Source organism: Piliocolobus tephrosceles, chromosome 8, assembly GCF_002776525.5.
Source record: "Piliocolobus tephrosceles isolate RC106 chromosome 8, ASM277652v3, whole genome shotgun sequence".
In the NCBI taxonomy this organism is placed as follows: domain Eukaryota; kingdom Metazoa; phylum Chordata; class Mammalia; order Primates; family Cercopithecidae; genus Piliocolobus; species Piliocolobus tephrosceles.
Genome location: NC_045441.1, coordinates 11,565,234 through 11,582,403, shown reverse-complemented (window position 1 = coordinate 11,582,403; position 17,170 = coordinate 11,565,234). Strand labels below are relative to the sequence as shown.

The 17,170-nt window shown below is 49.3% G+C and overlaps 1 protein-coding gene and 1 pseudogene across 3 annotated transcripts in view; one reads left to right on the top strand and one right to left on the bottom strand.

Moving 5' to 3' along the window:
• The first annotated feature begins 566 nt into the window (after nt 1-566).
• DTX2 (deltex E3 ubiquitin ligase 2) overlaps nt 567-17,170 on the top strand; it is a 50,416-nt gene continuing 33,812 nt past the window's right edge. For 2 of the 3 annotated variants that reach the window (XM_023218723.2, XM_026456627.1), the window contains exons 1-2: nt 607-748; nt 2,431-2,603. The gene's annotated coding sequence lies outside the window, so the exon portion shown is untranslated. Of the gene's footprint in view, nt 749-2,430; nt 2,604-17,170 lie in introns of all 3 variants that reach the window. The other variant, XM_026456628.1, reaches the window with a different exon arrangement.
• On the bottom strand, nt 9,296-10,392 carry LOC111547072 (annotated as a pseudogene).

Below are 17,170 nucleotides of genomic sequence, written 5' to 3'. Positions count from 1 at the left end.
CGGCCTTTGCCTCCCAAAGTGCAGGGATTACAGGCATCGGCCTCTGCGCCCAGCCGAGAAACCATTTCTGATTCACCTATTCACTCTCACACTCCCACTACACAGTAGCAAGATAAATAAATAAATATTAAAAATAAAAAAGGAAAGAAAGAACAAAAAAGAAAAGAAAAAGAAAAAAATTTAAATTTAAAAAGGCTGTGCTCGATGGCTCACACTTGCAACCCCAGTGCTTTGGGAGGCTGAAGCAAGAGGATCGCTTGAGGCCAGGAGTTTGAGATCGGCCTGAGCAACATGACAACACTGCAAGACCCCCATTTGTACAAAAAGAAAAATAAAATTAATTTTAAAAACAAAAAAGGGAAACACAGTAGCACATGACCTGGCACCATGTATGTACTAGTAAAAACTAGTTAAAATTAAGTCAGTAATTACTGAAGGAATAAGTCAATGAGTGAACAGGTGAAGGAAGAAAACAGACACCGGAGCAGGTGCGCCTTGGGTTGAGCCCCTCCCCCCGAGCCCCGCCTCCTGCCCGCCCCCTGGGCCCCACCGGGACTACATTTCCCAGAAGGCCGCACACCCCGGGCATGCGCAGCGGCGCGCTCGGAAGCTGCGACGCCGAGTTTCACTCTGGCTGCCTTCTCCTGAGAGTCGGAGCCACAGCCAGAGCCCTGCCCAGGCCGAGCCGGAGCTGCAGCCTGAGCGCGGTGGTGCCCTCAGTCCCGTCCCCTCGTCCTCCTCAGCCTCGGTGAGAGGGCGGGCAGGCCACCTGCGCGTCTCTAGGGCTGCGGTCCCGGGGGCGTGGGGTGGCGCGGGGAGCTGGAGCCTAGCTGGGACCGGAAGGGGGCGGGCGTGGGTGTTGGGGGGGAGCGACGGCCGGGGCGGCGGGGACACCCGCGGGTCCCGTGAGATCGTGGGTGTCGGGGCTGTCGGTCTCCGGGATCAAGGTCCTGAGGGCGGGAGTTGGGGGACTTGGGAGGCGCCGGGAGCTTTGGACCGGACAGGGTGCCAAGTGCTAGAGAGGACGTTCGGGTGAAGGCTGAGGGGCTCGCAGGCGGAGGGGCGCCGCTCCCGGGAGTCCAGGTCGCTCGGGAGGGGTGCACCCCTTCCCAAAGTACCCGGAGGAGGCGGTGACGAGATTGCCACTGGCTCCCTGACGAGGGGTGGGTCCTGCTGGGCTCTACCCCCGGGTGAAGGGACTCACTGGGCCGTGGGTTGTACTTTGGAGGAGTTTGCTTCCTAACTCTGCTTCCCTGCTCTCCTGTGGGGAGCCTTCCCGGGAGTTTTGGGCCCCTGGGTCACTTTTTGGGGTCTTTAAGGGGTGCCGAAAAAGATTTAGAACTGGGTTCCCTTTTCTGGAGCTGCGCTTTCATCGCGACTGTCTCAGCCAGCTGCCCTCCTCCTCCAAGCTGGCTCCACTTCTCTAAGCGCCAACAGCGATGGAAATAAATAGCATGTGTACAGACGTCTGGACCCTTGAGAAACTCAGGATATTTCTGCATGCCCTCCTAGCTCCTCCAGCGCTCTAGAAGGTAGACTTTCTGGTAGCCACCATCCGGGCTTACTTAAGCCATCTGGATAGCAAGCCCTCTGATTCGGTTGCTCTGTGACCTTAAATATTTACCGTCTCTGGTGTGTTGATTTCCTGGATGCTTAGCTGCCAGACTGGCTTATGAAGTCCTTTTAGGGCCTTCTGTGAGAAAGCTCAGGCCAGGCACGGTGGCTCACGCCTGTAATCCCAGCCCTTTGGGAGGCCGAGGTGGAAGGATCACTTGAGTCCAGGAATTTGAGACAAGCCTGGGAAACAAGAAGATTCCTGAGATCACTGTCTCTGTAAAAAATCAGATGGGCGTGTTGGTGGGTGCCTGTAGTCCCAGCTACTTGGGAGGCTGAGGCAGGAGGATCGCTTGAGCCCAGGAACTGGAGGCTGCAGTGAGCTATGGTAACACCACTGCACTCCAGCATGGGCAACAGAGGGAGACCCTGTCTCAAAAAAACAAACTTTTTCTTTTTTTAAAGAAAAGGGCTCAGAGCCAGGTGTGGTGACGCATGCCTATAATCTCAGCTACTCAGGAGGCTGAGGCAGGAGAGTTGCTTGAACCTGGGAGGCGGAGGCTGCAGTGAGCCGAGATCATGCCACTGTACTTCAGTTTGGGTGACAGAGCAAGACTCTGTCTCCAAAAAATAATAATAATAAAAAAATTTTAAAAAGGGCTCAGGGTTTTGTTTGCTTTTTGTTGTTTTTTTCAACCATCTCCTTGATTGTTAAGTGGGTGGAGGAAGACTATTGTACTTTCTGCTCCGCCCAGGCTATTGGAAAATAAATCTGGTGATTTTCAGTCCCCAGGCACAGCACTGGGGATCCAACATCTGTACCTTTGTTTTTTACTAACTGCTGTTTAATTTAAAACCTGATCATCTTCTTCCTAGTTGGCAAAGGTGCCTTGGAATTTGTGTCGCTGAGTCAGCAAGCCTTTCAGCTTTGCCCGGTTTGGTTGTTTGTGGTTTATATCAAGATGGGAACTCAAACAAGTCATTCTTCCTAAGGAGTTGGTGTCTTCATCCAGAAGGGACGGTTTGTGCCAGCTCCCCAGAGAGAAAAGGTGAGAGCCTTGCGGACTTGACCTTGCTGCCTTCTCTATCAGGTGCAGAGAAGGTGGGGATTGGGGAGGGTGGAATTTGAGGTCTGCAGGATAAACGTGCGCCCTGGAAGTTGACTGTTGATTGCCACCTGTCTCAAATAAATTGCAGTGGCGTCTTGCCAGCTGCTTCTCCTGTTTCACTAACTAGTCTTAGAAGATGCTTTCCACTTTAAGACATGCTTTATGGGATGGAAGACACAAGTCACGATTTCTGCATTTGAACTGGCAGTTTTCATTTCTTTTGTTGCATAAACCTTTCCTGGGTGCCAGACAAGATCTCTGTCTTTTGGGAGCGCATTGTTTGGTGGAAAAGACAAACCAGAGTCAGTGACAGTGTTGTCAGTGTGACATACACTGAGCTGGGGGAAAGCACAAGGCCCTCCTACCCACATCCAGAAAGGGGAGGGTTAGAGGGAGGGTCAGGAAGGCTCCTGGAAGGTGGTAGTTGAGGGGGTTTGTGAAGGAGGAGTAGGACTTAGAAAGTGGGACACAGTCGTCTGGGAGAGAAGTCAGCGTTTGCAAAGTCATGAAGCTACCGGGACACAGCTGGGCTACTGTAAGTAGCTTAGTATGTGGTAGAGGAAGCTGGAAAAGCAGGCAGAGGGCTGAGCGGGGAGGGTTATGTGGGCCATGCCAAGACTCGGGAGCGGAAGGATTTTAGGAGATTTCCATGAGGGGTATTTTATTTATTATTTTTTTGAGTTGGGGTCTGCTGCTGCCGCCCAGGCTGGAGTGCAGTGGAGTGATCATGGTTCACCATAGCCTCAAATTCCTGGGCTCCAGAGTGGCTGAGGTGCCTGCCACCATACCCGACTAATGTTTTATCTAGAGACAGTGTCTCTCTATGTTGTCCAGGCTGGTCTCTAACTCCTGGCCTCAAGTGATCCTCCCGTCTCAGCCTCTCAAAGTGCTGGGATTACAGGCCTGAGCCACCATGCCTGACCTCGTGAGGGACATTTTATTTTTTTATTTTTATTTATTTATTTTTTTTTTTTTGAGACAGAGTCTTGCTCTGTTGCCCGGGCTGGAGTGCAGTGGCCGGATCTCAGCTCACTGCAAGCTCCGCCTCCCGGGTCCACGCCATTCTCCTGCCTCAGCCTCCCCAGTAGCTGGGACTATAGGCGCCCACCACCTCGCCCGGCTAGTTTTTTTGTATTTTTAGTAGAGACGGGGTTTCACCGTGTTAGCCAGGATGGTCTCGATCTCCTGACCTCGTGATCCGCCCGTCTCGGCCTCCCAAAGTGCTGGGATTACAGGCTTGAGCCACCGCGCCCGGCCGGGACATTTTAAAGGAGCACGCTGGAACATGTGGAATGGGTTAGACTGGATTATTCGCTTTGTGACAGTCTTCTTACACCATGCCAGCTTCTTCGTGGGGAGAGGCAGATAAGTGGTTTTGCCCTCGGTTGCTCATAGTCTAGTCAAAGAGATAAAGTGAACATAGAGAACTGATAAGGAAGTTGATAAGAGGGTGTTTTCTTTCATTCTTTTTGTTGTTGTTTTGTTTTGCTTGTTTACTTTTTGAGACAGGGTCTCACTCCGTCACCCAGGCTGGAGTGCAGTGCTGCCACCTCAGCTCACTGCAGCTTCACCTCCCAGGCTCGAGATTCTCCTGCCTCTGATCTTAAAAGACAAGATCAGAATGGTAGTTCAGGAAGCTTAATCTTGTCCCCCGCCCTGCCCCCCCCCCTTCTATCTGAGACGTATGAGGGGGAGAAAGCAGAGTTGGAGAAGCCATTTGGGAGGGAGCGCTTGTTTGTTTGTTTGTTTGTTTGTTTTGAGATGGAGTCTAGCTCTATTACCCAGGCTGGAGTGCAGTGGCGTAATCTCAGCTCTGCAACCTCCACCTCCCGCGTTCAAGTGATTCTCCTGCCTCAGCTTCCCGAGTAGCTAGGACTACAAGCACCCGCCACCACGCCTGGCTGATTTTTGTATTTTTAGTAGAGACGAGGTTTCCCTGTGTTGACCAGGCTGGTGTCGAACTCCTGATCTCAGGTGATCCACCCACTGTGGCCTCCCAGAGTGTTGGGATTACAGGCGTGAGCCACTGCACCTGGCAGGGAGGGAGTATTTATTAAAGTGAGAGGCATAAGGGTCCCGGCCAGGTGTTAGCAGGGGGCTTCAGAGTTGAGGAGAGAGCATGGCAGGCAGCTGCTAGGCCTGGAGGAGCGGGCTGAGGAGGACTGAGAACCTGAGGTTTTTCTCTTGGCCGCCTGGGGGAAATCCAGGGGGAAAAGGAGAATGAGGAAGGAGGATGCGTTTGGCCTCAGACGTGTTGAAGGTATTAAGAGGCCAACAGGAAATGAGGCCATGGGCTAGAGAGAAGAGCACTGATTCATTCCCCAAATGCCTCCCGAAATTCTGTGTGCCAGGGCTTGTGCTTGGCACTTGGAGTACAAAGATGAATTCAGCAGTCCCTTTGGTGTTTGCCTTATCAGCTAAGCTGAGAGCAAGACTGATTAGTACATACTCCTCAGTGTTCATGCCTGACCTACTTTTCCTTATTTAGTCAGTTATTTTTAATAAATGTAGTAAGCACTGGCAATCTAGGCACCCAAAACAAAAGCTGGGATCATGAAACAAAAGTATACATCTACTCTTTTTTTTTTTTTAATTTTAAAAATCTTTTAAAAGTTTTCTGCTTTATCAGGTCCCCTTAGAACATCTAATCATTTCATTTGAACTTGTTTTCTGTTTTTACCCTGAGGTAATCATTATCTCCTTTCTTTCGTTTTTTTTTTTCCTTTATCTAACATGTGTATTTCTTTCTTTTTCTTTCTCTTTCTTTCTTTTTTTGAGGCGGAGTTTTCGCTCCTGTTGCCCAGACTGGAGTGCAGTGGCGTGATGTCGGCTCACTGCAACCTCCGCCTCCCGGGTTCAAGTGATTCTCCTGCCTCAGACTCCCTAGTAGCTGGGATTACAGGCATGTGCCACCATGCCTGGCTAATTTTGTGTTTTTAGTAGAGACGGAGTTTCTCTGTGTTGGTCAGACTGGTCTGAAACTCCTGACCTCAGGTGATCCACCCGCCTCGGCCTCCCAAAGTGCTGGGATTACAGGCGTGAGGCACCATGTCCAGCCTATTTCTTTTTTAGAGACAGTGTCTCACCTTGTAACCCAGGCAGCTGGAGTGCAGTGACATGATCATGGCTCACTGCAGCCCCAAATTCCTGGGTCCAAGGGATCCTTCCCCTTCAGCCTCCAGAGTAGCTGGGACTACAGGCCACAGGCTACCATGCTCAGCTAATTTTTAAAGTTTGTGTAGAGGCAATCTCACTGTGTTGCCCAGGCTGGTCTTGAACTCCTAGTCTCAAGTGATCCTTCTGCTTTAGCCTCCCAAAGTCCTGGGATTACAGGCGTGAGCCACCGTGCCCGGCCTCCAGGTTTTTGGTATTGTAAGCATTCTGTTCCAAAATTTCCATGTATGCCTCCTATCATACATATATAAGAATATAAACTTAGGAGTGGTATTTTACTGGGTTATAGGGTAAGTAAATGTTCAACTTTTTTTTTTTTTGAGACAAGGTGTTGCTCTGTTGCCCAGGCTGGAGTACAATGGTGTGATCACGGCTTACTGCAACCTCTGCCTCCCAGGCCCTTGTGATCCTCCTATCTTAGCCTCCCAAGTAGCTGGGGCTACAGGCATGCACCACCATGCCCAGCTAATTTTTTTTTTTTTTTTTTTTTTTTAATAGAGATGGAGTTTCACCATGTTGCCCAGGCTGGTCTTGAACTCCTGGGCTCAAGCAGTTCACCCACCTTGGCCTTCCAAAGTGCTGGGATGACAGAGAGCCACCATGCTCAGCAATGTTCATCTTTCGTAGCTATTGCTAGACTGTTTCCTGAATGAAGTGCTTATCCCAGTATCTACTTCACCAGCAGTGTACTATGTCTTGCAACTCCACAGTCTTATCAACATTTGCTGTTGGCCAAGTGAATGAGGAGAAAATGGAATCTTTGGGAACTTGGTTTCTAGGTCTGTGAGCACTGTTGCTGACTATCTCGTCTTACATTTATTGGCATATGTGTTTCCTGTGAAATATTCATGTCTTTTGCCAGTTTTTCACTAGGGTTCTTGGTGCTTTATTTTTTGTTGCTCTATAGGGCTCTTTATATATTGCTGATTTTAATCCTTCATGTCTATTGCAAATATCTTCTCCCAGCTTTTAACCTATTATTCCGCTTTCTTTAAGGTGTCTTCTGTTGATCAGCCGTTCTTCATTTTAACATAGTGAAATGTGCCGGGCGTGGTGGCTCAAGCCTGTAATCCCAGCACTTTGGGAGGCCGAGACGGGCGGATCACCAGGTCAGGAGATCGAGACCATCCTGGCTAACACGGTGAAACCCCGTCTCTACAAAAAAATACAAAAAATTAGCCGGGCGAGGTGGCAGTCGCCTGTAGTCCCAGCTACTCAGGAGGCACTACAGGCGACTGCCACCTCGCCCGGCTAATTTTTCTTGCAGTGAGCTGAGCTCCGGCCACAGCCCTCCAGCGGGGGCAGCAGAGCGAGACTCCGTCTCAAAAAAAAAAAAAAAAAATAGTGAAATGTATTTTTTCACTAGTACTCAGTTTTGTGGGTCTGGTTTGAAGTCTTCCTGAACATAATCCTTGCCTTTAAGGAGCTTATGCATTCCCCAGTGGAGGAGACAGATAATGGCACTCAAACGTCATGTGGGCCTTGATTGTTAGAAGTGGCCACTTCTGCCTGTGGAGCGGGAGTGAACGTAGGAAAGATCTCACAGGGCAAAGTCTCAAGTTAGGAATTAAGAGATGAGTAAGTGGACAAGGGCAATGGGCATTCTCAGTGGGGGACGAAGGGCATGAAACAGCCTGACCTGCCCCGGGCACTGCCAGGGGGTCCAGATGGCGGGAGCTGAGGGTTTGAGGGGCTCGGGCAGGGCATCATGAGGATAGCTTTGGGTGATCTCTATGCAGGGGAATATTGAAGCCATGGGAACAGATCCTGAGGATCCAGGGAGAATGGAGAGAGGAAGGGGAGAGGGAGGCCAGGGCCTGATTCCTGGATGCAGAGAATGTTATCAACGCCTGGTGTGGCTCTGTTGGCATGCTGCCTGCTGTGCTGTTGGATGCTGTATTTCACCCTTAGGTGTTGGGCAAAGGCTGACATGTCTGCAGAGGGCAGGGCGTGTTGTTGGCAAAGCTAGCCAGAGGCAGAGCACTCTCTCCCTTTTTGATGGAGACGTGAGTTCAGAGAAGTCTTGCTCAACTGTAGGAGTGTGAAAGCACGGTAATAGATGTGAGGGAGGCCACAGGGCAGAGATCTGCAAATGATGGCCCATCAGCCAAATCTGGCCCACTGCCATTTTTTTTTTTTTTTTTTTTTGGAGACAGGGTCTCACTCTGTTGCCCAGGCTGGAGTACAGTGGCGTGATCTTGGCTCACTGCAACCTCTGCCCCCTGGGTTCAAGTGATTCTCCTGCCCCAGCCTCCCAAGAAGCTGGGACTGCAGGCGCATGCCACTACGCCTGGCTAATCTTTGTATTTTTTTGATAGATATGGGGTTTCCCTGTGTTGGCCAGGCTGGTCTCAAAGTCCTGGCCTCAAAGATCTGCCCGCCTCAGCCTCCCGAAGTGCTGGGATTCCAGGCATGAGCCACCGTGTTCAGCCCCACTGCCTGATTTAGTTCATGAAGTTTTATTGGTACGCAACCCCTCCTGTTTAGAAATTGTTTATCACTGTTCTTGTGGTCTAGTGGCAGAGTCGTGGCAGAGACTTTTTCTGTCCTTTACAGGAAAAGCATGCTGGCCCCAGCCATAGGGAGTCGTGGTAGCTGTGGTCACCCAGAGAGGACATCCCAGCCACCATTGCAGTTTAGCTGGTGTTGCCAAGGAGATCCTGGATCTAGGTCCCACCTGCAAATGTTGGCATCTTTTCTGATTTTCAAAGGAAGCTGGAAATCTAGATTTTTTTTTTTTTTTTTTTACTGTGAATATTCCTTTTTTTTTTTTGAGACGGATTCTCACTCTGTCGCCCAAGCTAGAGTGCAGTGGCGTGATCTCGGCTCACTGTGACCTCCGCCTCCTGGGTTTAAGTGATTCTCCTGCCTCAGCCTCCCGAGTAACTGAGACTACAGGTGCCTGCCACCACACCCGGCTAATTTTTTGTGTTTTTAGTAGAGATGGGGTTTCACCGTGTTAGCCAGGATGGTCTCAATCTCCTGACCTCGTGATCTGTCCGTGTCGGCCTCCCAAAGTGCTGGGATTATAGGCGTGAGCCACTTAGCCTGGTCAAATATTCAAATTTTTAAACATCCGCTCAGTTTTTAGAAGCCAAACCTTAGTAGCCCAAGCAAAACACATCTATAGGCCGGTTTGTCCAGCGTCAGTCTGTCCTGGTGGGAAAGACAGGAACTCTGGAAACAGATTTGGGTTTTCTCAGTCCCTGGATATCCTTGGGCAAGCCGCATGTCTTCTTGTGACTCACTTTTCTCGGTTGTGGAATGGAAATATCCAGCTTCCCTGGTTGTGAGGACCAACGAGAATTACTAGTCAGGTGGAGGGGCTTAGCGCAGTGCCTGGTGCCTGGTAAACCTTTACCTGGTAGCCATTGCTGTTATTTATTTATTCATTTATTTATTTTAAACAACAATTTACTTATTGAGAGCCTTCTCTCCCCGCCCTTGGAGTCTCTAGGTCACTTTTTCCACTTGTAGATTTTGTGCGCAAGCCCCAGAAAGATGGCTCAGGGCAGGGGCGCTGCATACTGTTCAGTGAGGCCCATGACGTGGCTCTGTCTTCTTCATACTGCAAGAGCACGGCCGGCAGATCCAGCTCCTTGTATCGTGCCTTCACCCAGGCCACCTTCTCGGCCTCCTCCTGCCTGTAATTTTCCTTTAGGATCTGGTACTATTCTAGAGTGGCCCGCTGCAAACACTGAACCACCAGCCAGCTGCATTTGTTGTCCTGGATGTCATGTCAACTCTGCCGGTCACACTGAGGTCCCCAAAGAGGTCAAGGTAATCATCCTGAATCTGAAAGAACTCTCCTATCTCTAGCAGGATCTTCTTGGCATTGGCGTGCTCCTTCTTGTCATCCATTCCTGCCATGTACATGGCTGCAGCTATAGGAAGGTAGAAGGAGTAGAAAGCTGTCTTGTACTTGACAATAGATTTGTACCTCTTTTCGGGGAATCTGCCAAGATCCACATTGCCCTGGGGGGCTGTGATGAGGTCCAGAGTCTGCCCAGTCTGTCTGGTAGGAACTCTGCAGGAAGAGCTCAATCAGGTTCAGGTAATAGGGCTGCTCCCGGCAATACAGCTTCAGCAGGCAGTAGATACATGCTTCCAGAGGGATAGCATCATTGATGGCATCCAAACCCACTCCCGGCTTCTGATACCAGCAGATCTCTCCCCAGTGGGTGAGGGATGAATTCTTGATGTCATCTGCCACCAGGAAGAAAGCTTGCAGCAGTTCCACACACCGGTCCCCGGTTAGGACCCGCTGGAGACTATCAGCAGCCGGTTTCCTCGGCTCCACCAGCTCCCGGAATGCTACTAGCACCGTCAAACCTCGGTGATACTTGCCTCCAATCACATTGTACTCCAGGATCTCCTTGAGCCAGGCAATAGCATCTCCTGTCTCTGGGTGCCCCATCTCATCCTCAGTCAGCACCCTAACAATCTGGGAGTAGTGCTGAACGAAATCCTGCTTTTCTTGGGCATAAACATCTGATTTCTGGTCTCCATTCATTCTGAGGGAGGAGCAGAGGGCTCTGTTCCTGGATGCAGGTTCCTGCTCCGCTGTTATTTTTTTTTTAAGAGACAGGCTCTCGCTCTGTTGCCCAGGTTGGAATGTAGTGGCACAATCATAGCTCACTGCAACTTTGAACCCCTGGGCTCAAAGCAGTCCTTCTGCCTCAGCCAGCCAAAGTGCTGGGATCACAAGGTGTGAGCCACCACCCCAGGCGTACTGTTACTATTACATATCCACTGCTGCCCCCTTTACTCCTCCACTTTGCCCTCTGGGTAGGCCCGTAAACCGGGGCTCCACCTTCTGACTGGCTGTAGGTGGTCAGATTGCTCTTGGCCACCCAGGAGTCAGCAGGTTCTTGGTTCTGGAGAAGCTGGTTGACCACAAGGGAATTGTAGGTTACTGGGGCCAGCACCATGGCTGCCCTTTGGAAGGTTCTGCTCTGACCTGTCCCCGGAGGGCTCGTCAGGCCCCAGCCAGAAGAGTTGTCACTTCCCTTCCAGCCACACACTGTGCAAGGGACAAATCCCATGCTGGTTTCGTGCCATCTTTCAGTAAGGTGTGGGAGGCACTGGCCTGAGTGATCCCTTTTCAAGCAAAGCCCCATCTCGCTGTACTCACAGGACTGCTGTCATAGTCAGGAACGTGGATGGTTGGTTCTTCCATTTTTGTGGAACTTGGGGATTGGGGGGATGTGTCTGTTGTCAGGGAGGTGCCATGGTAAATTGACAGGGCCTGATAGTGAAACCGCACTGGGATAGCAGCAGCCATTTAAAGTAATGATGGTAAGACACAGTGGTGGTGGTGGTTTGGTTTATATTTATGACCTTTTAAAAGTGGGATTTTAAGAAGAGGTTTGTTTTGTTTTGTTTTGATTTTTGAGACTCATGTTGCCCAGACGGAGTGCAATGGTGCAGTTATCAGCTCACTGCAACCTCCACCTCCCGGGTTCAAGGGATTCTGCTGCCTCAGCCTCCCAAGTAGCTGGGATTACAGGTGCCTGCCACAATGCCTAGCTAATTTTTATGTTTTTTAGTAGAGATGGGATTTCACCATGTTGGCCAGGCTGGTCTCAAACTCCTGACCTTGGGTGATCTGCCTTGGCCTCCCGAAGCTCTGGGATTACAGTCATGAGCCACTGCGCCTGGCCAGGAGAGATTTTTTCTGATAACAGAAGTAATACTTTCTCACTTTAGAAAATGTGAAAATTTCAGATATATAAGGAAGTCAAACAAAACATCTACATATGAAGAGGAAAAGAAGCAAGTAAAAAAGAAGAAAAAAGGTCTCCTATGGTTTCTCCACTCAAAGACAGCTGTTAACATTTTATTGACTTATATGGAATTTGCCCTATGCTTCTGTTTTACGTAATATAGTGCTGTAGTGAATAGCTTCACATCAAAATTCTTCTATAATTTTCTCAAGTTAGTCTTAATTATTGGATCAAAGGAAGTGAACATTTTTAAACCTCTTGATATATATTACCAAATTGTTTTCTTTCCCCTTTCTTTAATAAATAGAGATGGGGGTCTCTCTGTGTTGCCCAGGCTGGGTCTTGACCTCCTGGCGTCAAGAGATCCTCTTGCCTCGACCTCCCAAGTAGCTATGATTATAGGTGTGAGCCACCATGCTCAGCCACTGATTTTAGTATGTACGTTTTAAACAAAATTTCTAGTAAAGTAGAACATTTCTTTGATATGTCTGTGTCAGGATTCAACTCTCTCAGGTCTTTGGAGAGGCTTTCTAACAAGGTGTCCCCTGTAGGTGGCCATCTGCCCTATGAGAAGGTCATTTCTAGTTCCAGGTCACGCACACTTGTCAGCTGGTGGGGTGTGGAGTTTCAGGCCCAGTCCTCTTGGAAAGTGCCCAAAAGAGAAACAGCTTAGAAAATAAGGACTTGAACAGTGGTGTGGGTTGAGTTTGGAAAGTTTAGACCATGTTAGTGGAATCAGAACTGGGAAGAGGTTCTAGAAGTTACCTCCTCTCACTAGTTTCCAGTCCACACTTCTCAGAACTCTCCCGTTTTCCAGTTGGGCGCAGTGCCTCACATCTGTTATCCCAGCACTTTAGGAGACCGAGGCAGGTGGATCACTTGAGGCCAGGAGTTTGAGACCAGCCCTGGCCAACATAGTGAAACCTTGTCTCTACTAAAAATACAAAAATAGCCAGGTGTGGTGTGGTGCACTGTAGTTCCGGCTACTCAGGAGGCTGAGGCACAAGAATCACTTGAGCCTGGGAGGCGGAGGTTGCAGTGAGCCAAGATCGCACCGCTGCACTCCAGCCTGGGTGATGGAGCAAGACTCTGTCTCAAAGAAAACTCCTATTTTGCAAAGGAGCTTCATGGTTCTCTTGAAGAAAATTAGGAATGGAGGCCACCTCTGTGTCAAAAACAACATCCCACATTTCTGTGTTTTACTTTTCTTTTTCTTTTTTTAAGAGATAGGGTCTTGCTTTGTTGCCCAGACTGGTCTCTAACACCTGGCCTCAAGTGATCCTACCACCTTGGCCTCCCAAAGGGCTGAGATTACAGGTGTGAGCCACCATGCTCGGCCTGTTTTACATGTTGACAGACAGCATATGATCACGTGTATAAGGGTTTCTGAACCCACTCTAACTGCTGGAATCACAGAGCCTAGAGAAGGGGACATAACTGCTCTGTGGCTACTCAGTGGCTTTCATCTTCTCTCAGGACAGCAGAGGCAGGATAGCCAGCATTCTGGTGAGGATTGAAGAATTAGTCGTAACAGATTTCAACAGGTCTACAGTGATGAGATGGGTTTCTCACATATTGTTAAGTTGAAAGTAGCCGGGTCTGAGTAGCGATTAGGAGCCATAGCTCAGTCTGAGTTGAGTACCTGTTTAAAATCTGCATTCAAGGCCTTCTTCCTAGAGGCCACAACTGCAGTGAGATCCATGTGTGGGGCTTACCCGCCCCAGGGCTCACAGCTGGGCAGGGTGATTGCCACTCAGATTCTTGTGCCAGCGCAGGTCTTGTTCTGAAGCTTTTCTAATTCCCCTGAGACTAGAAAGACTTTTGGATACTTTTCCCTTTTTCTTTTGGATGAAATTGCATCTCTAATAGAACAGCAGCATTCCATGGTGCCTCAGCCACGATGCTATGGACAGATTTGCAGCGAAACCCTGACGAGAGACTGTAAAGGAAAAGCAAGGTTTGTTTTTCCTGGTCAAAGTTGTTAATAATTAAAAAAAAAAAAAAAAAAAAAAACTTTGGCCTGGCACAGTGGCTCATGCTTGTAATCCCGGCACTTTGGAAGGCCGAGGCAAGTGGATCACCTGAGGTCAGGAGTTCGAGACCAGCCTGGCCAACATGGTGAAACCCCGTCTCTACTAAATACAAAAAAAAAAAATTAGCTGGACTTGGTGGCAGGTGCCTGTAATCCCAGCTACTTGGAAGGCTAAGGCAGGAGAATCGCTTGAACCCGGGACGCGGAGGTTGCAGTAAGCTGAGTTCACGCCATTACACTCTAGTCTGGGCAACAAGAATGAAACTCTGTCTAAAAAAAAAAAAAAAAGCTTTCATTATTAAAAAGTTATATGACTATTTTAGAACATTTTTCTAGTACAGAAAGAGGTAAAGAAAGAATAACCTGGGTGCAATGACTCACACCTGTAATCCCAGCACTTTGGGAGGCTGAGGCGGTTGGATCACTTGAGGTCAGGAGTTTGAGACCAACCTGGCCAATGTGGCAAAACCCTGTCTCTACTGAAAATACAAAAATTAGACAGGCGTAGTGGTGTGTGCCTGTAATCCCAGCTACTTGGGAGGCTGAGGCAGGAGAACTGCTTGAACCCAGGAGGTGGAGGTTGCTGTGAGCCGAAATTGTGTCGCTGCATTCCTACCTGGCAACAGAGCAAGACTCTCAAAAATAAATAAAAAAGAAAATCCCATAATTCTTTAATTCCAGTGACATTTTAGTGTTGTTCTTTCCAGACTTTTAATTTTTAATTAATTTATTTTTATGAGACAGGGTCTGTCTCTGTCACCCACGCCGGAGTGCAGTGGTGCAATCACGGTTCACTGCAGCCTCAACCTTCAGGGCTCAAGCGATCCTCCCATCTCAGCCTCCTGAGTGAGTAGCTGATACTACAGGCACGCACCACCACACATGGCTAATTTTTCTGTTTTTTGTAAAGACAGGATTTTGCTGTGTTGCCCATGCAGGTCTTGTCTTCCTGGACTCAAGCGATCCGCCCGCCTTGGCCTCCCAAAGTGCTGGAATTACAAGCATGAACCACTGTGCCTGGCCCTTTCTTTCATTTTTTAAGACTGATCTGTATTCCGTCATTAGAATGTTCCGTAATTGGTGCAAGAATTCCTTTATTGTAAAGTGTTTAGGCTGCCTCCAAATTGAGGCTTTTTCCCATGGCCAATTATAATACTAATAATTTTCATAATGAAGAACCCGCATCATTAGGAGCTGAAACAAATTAGGTTTTTAAGCTGCAGCTAAGTGATGGTTAAGCAGAGGCTGCTGCAGAGACTGGTGCACCGACACGCCGCTGTATTGTGCGTAATTGCTGGGTTCAAGGGGAACACAGTGGGCGTTTCTGGGCAGTGACTCAAAGGTGCCTGTGCCCTTGGAGCAGAAAGCTCACCCCTCCTTTGGTGTTTCAGAGCCTCTGGGATATTGGGCACCTGAAGAGCTGCAGCCCTAGCTCTGCCCTTAGGGAGTTTCTGTTTTGGTGGGGAGAAGGCCACCGAAACCAGGGAGTGCAGCTGTGTTTGTGTAAGTGGCCTGTGCCGTGCACACAAGGGTGGGTGGAGCCAGCCCTCTCTGGCGAGAGTGTGGGTTGGGGGCACAGGAGAGGGGATGCCATGGTTGGGTCTGGAAGGATGGGCGTGTTTGCTTGGAGGCTGGTATAGAGGGAGGATCAATTGCTAGAGGGTGGTAAGTGGCTTGGAATGTTGTGAAACTTTCTAGAATTAGCTGTAGGTATCAAAGGTGGAGGGCTTGGTGTGAGTACAAACAGTGGCTGGTCATGGAGGGGCTTGTGTGCCTTGTCATCCTCCTCTGGAATCTCCGGTACCCTCCTAGGGCCTGGGCCATGGCACACCCTCCATCGGGGAGGCTGCGTGCCTTCGTGGAAAGTTTTAGCTGAAGTCCTCACCTGTATTTCCTAGGCTGTTTTGCAGAGTTGTGAGAGTTGTTTCATCCGGGCCGTGAGGACATGTTGGGACATACCCCGTGTGCCAATGATGGAGGCAGCCCTGGCTGCCCAAGAGATGAGTGACACTCAGGAGTAATTGGCTTGGAAGGCAGTCCTCTGATTTGTACCTCATTGTGGTTACAGAAACTTCTAATTGAAGACACTGAGCTGAGCCGTTCAGCCCGCCCGCCCGAGGGCACCCCAAGTCTCATCTTCTGGGCGGGTTGTGGGCTTTTGTCGGAGGAATTGGCAGCTCTGTGGCAGGCCTGGCACCCACAGAGCTGCCAATTCCTGTGTTCGGAGTTGTTGCAGGCCTGACTCACCTGTATTCTCATGCTGTGTACTCAGGGCTGCCCTTGCGGCCGTTCCTTCTTAAGACTGAAAGGGTGGGCAAGTGCTGGAGGTGAGGGGCCAGGAGAGGCAGGGAGGCCAAGATGGGTTGACTGTCTGCTGTATGCCTAGTGCTGTGTGGGTACCTTACACACAGCTGTCTGTGTTATCCCTATGAAAAGCACTTAGGATACATGTTGATAACTCCGTTTTCCCAAAGAAAGCAAGCTTGGAGAGCTTAGATACTACCATCAAGATGATATGATAGCCAGGCATGGTGTCGTGTGCCGGTAGTCTCAGCTGGATGACAGAGTGAGACCCCTGTCTCTACAAAAAATTAAGAGATCAGTTGAGTATGGTGGCACATGCCTGTAGTCCCAGCTGCTCGGGAGGCGGAGGCAGGAGGATGGCTTTAGCCCAGCCTCTTTATTGTGAAAACTCCAGGAGAATTTACTTGTTGCAGCTCTCATAGGGCTACTTAAAAAAAAAAAAAACCCAAAACTCTGAAAAACTACACTGTTGATGAGAAGTCTAGGCCCTTCTCCATCTCAGGATGAATTCAAGGATTGATGATCAGATTTTTATAAAATCTGATAAGGAGGCCGTGGCGCTGCAGTGAGTGGTGATTACGCCACTGCACTCTAGCCTGGGTGACAGAGTGAGACTCTAAATATATACATAAATGTCACCTTTTATTAAGTAGTGTATGTGTGACCTTGAGTTATTCAATCAAGGTCACACATACACGACTAAGAGGCACAGAGAACAAACCCAGGTCGGGTCTGGCTCTAAGGCCCATTGTCTTAGCGAGGAGGGCTCAGTCTGAGGTTCACCTTGGGCTTCACTTACAGGCTTAAAGAGGGGGAAAAGGAAAGGAGAGCACGACCCACGTCTCTCAAGCACTACACACCCTCATTGTGACAACAACGCCCATGCAGGGCCCTGGCCAGTAGGGCCGCACTGATACAATCTGGAGATTCCCATGACTGTCCTGTCAAGCGTACACATCATATTTTATCCCCATTTTGCCAATGAGGAAACTGAGACCCAGGTAGTTACAGTGACGTCTTCATAGTCGCGTGGCTCGTGATAAGACTGGAACCCTGGGCATCTGGTGTGGTCCCAGATTGTACTTCCCCAGCAAGATTTCAATGAGAAGGGTAAGACTGCCTTCCCTGGAAGGGAGACAGATCTGGAGCAAGCCCTGGAAAGAAGCAGGCATGGGCTTTGGCATCAGCGTGTGCACACACGCTGCATCAGCTCTGATTATTATTATTATTATTATTATTTATTTTTTTTTTTTTTGAGATGGAGTCTTGCT